We start from the raw sequence: 7,500 nt of genomic DNA, 5'->3' as shown, positions 1-7,500 counted from the left end.
TAGACAAAATTGTATATAATAATAACATTTATAGTGTGTGAATTTTGTGTGTTCTGACAATGGACATGTTGATCTGTTGGTGATGAATTTATAATGCAGTCTTATTATTGTGTGTAAATGATTGACCGGCCTCGCCGTGTAGCCTTCTAGATAGATGTAAAACCATTTTGTAATTTATTGAATTATTTCATTGATGGTGTTGGATTTCTTGGTTGAGAGAAAATGAGTTTGTGTGTGTGTGTTTCCGAGTGTTTGTGTCTTTGCTTTGCGCGTGTGTGTGCGTGTGTCTATGTGTGTTGAGATATGGATAATACTATGTCTGTAGTGTAATGATTGACGCGTCTTGTCCGATTTGACATGAGTGAGACAATCTTCTTCTTCTTCTTCTTCTTCTTCTTCTTCTTCTTCTTCTTCTTCTTCTTCTTCTTCGTATCTTCTAATTATCGTTGTTATTACTATTACTACAACCACCAGTACTACCACCAATATACACTATACACTACTTACTACTACTACTACTACTACTACTACTACACTACTACTACGACTACTATTCTGTACTACTCACTCTTTCTACTCTATACTTCACTACTACTATACTCTCTTCTACTTCTCTTCTGTGCTCTCTTCTTCCGTTCTTTCTCTTTCTTCTTCTTCTTCTTCTTCTTCTTTTCTTTTCTTTCTTCTTCTTCTTCTTCTTCTTTCTTACTCTACTACTACTACTACTACTACTACTACTACTACTACTACTACTACTACTACTACTACTACTATGAATATGTTTCATATTGAATCATAACGTGGCATAATTATTTTAGTAGAAGGATGTATGGGCAGAACATTGTGACTACAGGGTGGTAAAGGAGCGAGGATGGATGATCTTTATAGATGACCGGCATTTTTTTGGGCTAGAAAATAAGATGCCATCACTCTGAAACTAGAAACTTATTTTCACCGTGTATGTATCTATTGCTCCGAAGGACTGGTTTGACACTTCCAAGGAGATTGGAACCACTATTTTGACATCATACTATAGTTCCCTATTATTACTGGCAAATCTGAAAATTATGTAATTATTTTTTTATAGACTATGAAAAGCCCGCAATTTCGCGGGGAAAGAACTATTTTCATTCGATATTGTCTGAATCATTTTCTTGATTAACTTGATTACGATTAGATGCACACTTTAATCGATGTGCTTGTCGTCGCTGCCATGCTTTATTCGGCATGATTTTAGTTTATCAGTCAGTAGATATCAATATCAATAAGTCACAAGTGTTTACCACGCTTTACTTGGGAGGCCTTCCGAAAGCTCCTACAAAGGGAAACAACTTAGATAATATTCCCTCAACTAACCCCAAGAAAAAGTAAAACCTAGACTACCTTTAACTAACCCTAATAGGAAAATAAACACCCTAGCATTATGACTAACCCTAATAGAAATAAAAACCCTCGGACTGCTTTGCACTACCTTTCAATACTTCAAAAATTAAAATGGCGGCCGAGAATCAAAACAATGGTCAGATTAGGAAATTTTAAACTTTCACAAATCTATCAAGATTTGTTCTAGATTTTTTTAATGCTTCTTTATGATGACAAATTGAATAAATAAACGCCTGACAAAAGATCTACGGTGAAAATACAAATTGAAAGAATACTGCAAATTGAAAGAATACTGGGGATGTCGGAGCTTTCGGAATGTCTCCCCCCTAGCACCTTTACTAAGACTTATGACTAACCCTAATAGAAAAAAAAATCCTCACAAATCTATATGATGGCAAATTGAATAAATAAACGCCTGACAAAAGATCAACGGTGAAAATACAAATTGAAAGAATACTGGGGATGTAGGAGCTTTCGGGATGTCTCCCCTTTATCTAACTTATGTGAGGTCAAATGAAAATCTGAAACAGACGCGAAAAATATCAAGTTTGTTCGGACTAGAAGCTAGACAGATACAATTGACAGTTTGCCGACATTTAATTAAATATTTCCCAGGGCAATAATTATCACATCGATGGCATAAAAACGACCGTAATATCAGCAGTAATATTAGTTGACGTTGTTAATCGGTGAAACTTGTTTAAAATTTGTGTAAATACCTTCATGTGATCAAGTGAATAATATCACTATGAATGCCACGATTTGCTGAAAAATGTCAACACACACACACACACACACATGTATACACCACACACAACACACACACAAACACACACACAAACATACACGCAATTAGAACATACTACTACATAACATCACTGATCACCGCTAAATCAACAACACAACGGAAGTAATAATAATACTTGATGTCATAAATAGATGACGCAAACTGACAACTTTTTACAGTGACGAAATTGGTTGATTTTGAGAGTGTTAGTGTCATCGGTACGTATTTTATGATATCTGTGTGAATCAACGAACTTTCAAACTGACTTTAAATTATAAAAGGAAATCAAGTTATCTGTTTATCTATCTGTAAAAAATACATTTCTAATTTTCAAATCTTTCAGTAGAGTTGTGCGCCGTATCATTTTTTTTATTGACTCAAATAAGCACAATGTTCTCCACAATGCTATATTTTTTAAAGAAAGGATTGATATACGACTAACTTGCAAACCGTTTTTCAAAAATTAATGATAATTCTCTCACCTGTTGACTTAAATGATTAGTTAGAAAATCTGCCAGGACATAATGATCGGTCCTTTAACTGTTTATAAAATGACCATCTGGCTTACCTACAGATTTAATACCAGGCTGACAGTGATCCTTGATGGCTCAAAAGATTTGTCTTGATCATCTTAATTTCCACAATTTAAAAAAAGTGCAAAATTTGACCATTTATATACCACAATATCCATTAAACGGACTTATAGCGCATTACAAGGGATCTCTAGCCAACAGCACGCGCAGCACTAAACATGTAAGACGAGACTTGACATCTGTTAGGCGATGTTACTTTTTTTTCGGACAGAGACAACGCTGTCATGTTAACAACCAGGTTTTATACGGCGAGAGAATGTGAGTTAAGAGCCTTTTCTAATGACTCAACAATGCGTCGCTCAAAGCAGGACTCGAACCATGGACCTTCCGATCCGAAGGCGAGTTTCATACATCAAGACTGCATAGTTGTACAATAATACAGTACTATAATAATTAAAATAGCTGTGCCTGTTCGTAATAGTCATCGTAATAGCAACTATCGCTGATTCTCGACTAGTTTTAATAAAAGAGAGTTGTATATTGACTTGGTTACAAATATCTATATTGTGACAGCGAAAGTACCATTCTGGTTTTTATGAAAATCTGAATTTTAGAGTTAATTTTCTTTTGCAATTTCCATCTTTTTCCTTTGGCATTGTTTCATACATATCATATTTAATATTATACCAGTGCTTGTTCCCGAATTTGTCACTTTGGTACTCGGTTGTGATTCGTTTGTTTTAAAGATACCTAGTTGATTATTCTTAGTGTTGATGCAAGCCTTAATGCGGATGGTTAAAGTATGTTTTTTAATTTAAAAATCGATTCAGTGGAGCCGATTTTAAAAGCGTTTTTAATACGTTTCTATAAAGTATCTAAAGTATATTCTAACAAAATTTGAGCTTATTTAGTTGTGTTTATTTGAAAAAGCCAGATGAGCTTTCATTCAAAACTCAGATTGTACAGGTCAATTGTACTGTCCGTGTTACTATACTTTGGTTGTGAAGCCTGGACAATGAATGCGGAACAAGAGAGACGAGTCAATGTGTTTGAGAGCAAGAGTTAGCGGGAAATCCTACCTGTGTCATATCTTGAAGATAGAATTAACAAGGATGTTCTTGAAGATGTGGGAAAAGCTGGTGGGAGGACCTTAGAAAACGTTCATGGTTAGGACATCTGGTCAGACATGACAGCTTGTGCAAGACAGTTATGATAGGCAGCGGAATGTCAACGGAGATGAGGAAGACGAAAGGAAATGTGGCTGGATAACATCAAGGAATGGGCGGGATCGATATTGCATGAGTTGATAGATAGGGCCAATGACCAAGATATGTTGCACGGGTTTGCAAAGGCTGCATCCCGCAAGTCTCACCGACAACCATCCGGTCTTGGGAATGAATGAGTGTGAGTTGTGTTCCAATAGTTTTGCACTGCTTTCTTTACACAATATTTTGGCTCATCGTGTGCTTCCTTTCAAATTATTCTCTACGCCAAATCCTTATCTAATAGGCTCCGTTTCATGACTCCGTTCAAAGTGTTGGGTTTTTTTCTTCATAGGATTATCCAAATCGAATATTTTGGTGTTCGCCCCAACTCAGATTTTGCTTTAAGCTAGCTCTTTGAAGGATACCTCTTCACTAACATAACCATTTAAGCTGAGCCTGAAATTAGCTTCTCATCTCACTTTTTCTCAATATTTCACTTACAAATATCTGAAAAGTGTGCATGAACCAGTGCCAGACAAAGCAGAGAGAAAAATACCAAAATGAATCCATCCCCCAAAATCAGTCTGCTTAGACTAGTGGTCGAACCTCAGACACACTTTTTTTCAGGCCTTTATCTAACACCAGTGTCTTTTCCCTAACCTATCAGAATTTCACTGGTCATTTTAACCATTTGATTTCGAAAAGCTAATCTCGAAACGGCATGGACTGCGGATTAAAATAAGACCCGTTTTAAGGCTGAGAGCTGATTTTGCTTATCCCACTCGTTTCATTTGCTATATTATACAATAATTTACCGTCATGTGATCGACCCACAGTGATAACTTTTTCGATTTATTTTTTATTGCTTGCTTTATAATATGTAAATAACCGCTGCGATATGGATTCGCTGAAATTGATTTTGAGTTTAATTAACTTCAAATCCATTGTCGGCTTCTGGGTCAACCCGACATAGTACCATATTGCCAAGTAATTTAGTTTATCATCATTTTCTCTATAAACGTTGCCGTAATAGAGTCTGCTTTTTTAAAACTTATTGTTTTAATTTTGACAGTTTAAAAATCCGGTATCTTACTCTTTATTAGTCGCAATCCAAATTGTTCTTCAAACGTTTAATCAGTTGATTATAAAACATATAGTGTCGGCCAGGTCACTTTGACTTAGTTCAGTGAAGTCTATGGTATTTACACAAGCAAACAATTGACTATATTTAAGATATTTACAATATTATTGATTAGTTAACAATTGACTATAATGATGATATGTACAGTTTATGGATTAGTTAACAATTGATTATATTTATGATATTCACAGTTTATGGATTAGTTAACAATTGACTATATTTATGATATGTACAGTTTATGGATTAGTTAACAATTGACTATATTTATGATATTCACAGTTTATAAATTAGTTCTGAAACTAGATTTGACAATATTTATTTAAATTGGGGAAGCGTAACACAGCGGTTTGTTCTTCCCTTTGTGTCTTGAAGGGTACCGGGTTTGAGTCCATTTTAGTCGAGTTATTGACCCTGAGTTAGTCAAGTCACCCGAGTTAATTTATTGCCACCCATCACTGTGCTACCATACTTTAAATAATTCTAGCATTTACATAGCGCAATATCCACTAAACGTGCTCAATGCGCTTTACAAGGGATCTCTCGCCAACAGCAACACTTTACATGTAGGACAAAACATGACGCCTATTAGGTGCTATGACAATATTTTTTCAGACAGAGACAAAGCTGTTAACGGGATGGTTTCCACTTAACACATGGGTGGGGTTCCTGACCTCCCATAGTGGGCAGGGAGATACATACTGTGTCATCTATCCCCTTATATCTGTCTTCCAATATGCTTTCTGTCTTTGTCTTGGAATGAGATTACTTGGTTTTGTCCTGGCCCTGGCCGGAGTCCTGGCTGGGAGGGAAACAGTCGAATGCATAGTTATTGTTTTGGGAAAGGATATTTTTTTCCTTGAAAATCATCTCTCTGTTATGTATTATTATATTTATTATTTTGAGTGTATAAATATATAATGAAAGCATTTGGCTGTATTCCTCTTTGTTGGATTTTGTGCTTGTATCCGGATGAGACTTATAGGTGATCTCAAACTAAGTACATTGATGATATGCTCTTGGAGTCTGCATCTGACCCCTATTTGTTCCCAGTTCCCCTTTGTTTTACTTTATCTTGGGTGCTTTAATTTTAATTCTAGAACTTTTTACTATCCCATTTTCTTCCTTTTTACTGGCGCTGATATAACCTAAATGTGTTGCAAGCGCCGTAAAACCCTTAAAAGCAAACAATCCACTTAACACCTGAGCACGGTGAGAGAATGTTAGTAAAAAGCATTTTCCAAGGCTCGGGAGGATGCGCCGCTCAGAGCGGGACTCGGGACACATGACCTTCTGGTCCGAAGGCAAGTGTTTTACCGCGAGACCACATGGCCATGAACATGATGCTAAAAAGTGATTTGAGAGTTAAAAAGACAAGAAATGTCAGATTTTTCTTTTTTGTCAATTCAAGCAAGTATAACTGTTGAATAAAACATATCAACAAAACCCATACTTCATAATTATGACTATGTATTCAACATTTTTAGCGTCTGAACAACCCCGACTTAATATCGGCCTGAGTCGGTGGGTCACACATTATGGTCAATGGTGAGTTCAAACAATCTTATGACCTTTTTGACTTGAAAACACCCCACCAAGAGTATTCAAATCTTTAGACTGGACATGAATCACAGCATTAAAGTTCAATTATTCAGTTTGATTTGTTTTTACATTCGTGATTGTTTGACATAGGCTTTAACTCAACTCTTTATGGTCACGTTATATCTCATTTGTAATTGAAAAACGTTTAAACTAACGAAAATTATTATTAATCTACGCTTTTTTTAATAGGGCTTAGAGTTGACATTGTTCCGCGCAGCCGATGTTAAATTTTAGTCAACGAGCACAGAATTACTGGAAAATCTAAAAAATTATAAAACTATCTTTTACAGATTGGTATAATATAAGCACCTTGCAAAACTTTTTTTTCTAAAATTAGGGGTAATTGTATCACCCGTTGACTGAAATGGTTATTTAGAATATCTGTTAGGCTCTTAATTTGAACTTAGCCTTGGGAATCGCCATCTGGCCGATATGTTGCCAGATTAATTTGCGCGCTCCTACAGACTTTATTATCGGACCGATTTTATCTTTATGGCTCAAAAGATTCGTCTCTATCTATTTTAATTTCACAATACATTAACATAATAATTTTAATACATGAGTGCCTGTTTGGTATAGTCTTTCTTTCTCTACAAACATTGCGAGTTTTTCACAGTTTGCAATGAAAACAAGCAATGGGTTGCCAAATTTGCACAGAGCATGTGACGCATATTCTGACAGTTTGAATAGCATTAAAGTGATATGTTTTACTGTTGCAACATATATATTTAACTTTAACACACAAAATAATAATAATAACCAGAGATATAGAATTATACGAGTAGCTCTTCAGGCAAACGCGAACAAGTCTTGAAGTATTCAGATCAATAGATGACCCAAGTAGCCAGAGCT

At 35.6% G+C, this 7,500-nt stretch overlaps 1 protein-coding gene across 1 annotated transcript in view; it reads left to right on the top strand.

Moving 5' to 3' along the window:
• Window positions 1-7,500, top strand: part of LOC144967955 (uncharacterized) — a 44,995-nt gene that overhangs the window by 712 nt on the left and 36,783 nt on the right. The gene's annotated exons all lie outside the window — the stretch shown is intronic.

The sequence above is a fragment of the Berghia stephanieae genome, chromosome 3 (assembly GCF_034508935.2).
Source record: "Berghia stephanieae isolate SIO BIC M18660-M18661 chromosome 3, UCSD_Bste_1.3, whole genome shotgun sequence".
Classification (NCBI taxonomy): Eukaryota; Metazoa; Mollusca; class Gastropoda; order Nudibranchia; family Aeolidiidae; genus Berghia; species Berghia stephanieae.
The sequence above is the reverse complement of the archived record's forward strand: the minus strand, read 5'-3'. Positions and strand labels throughout refer to the sequence as shown.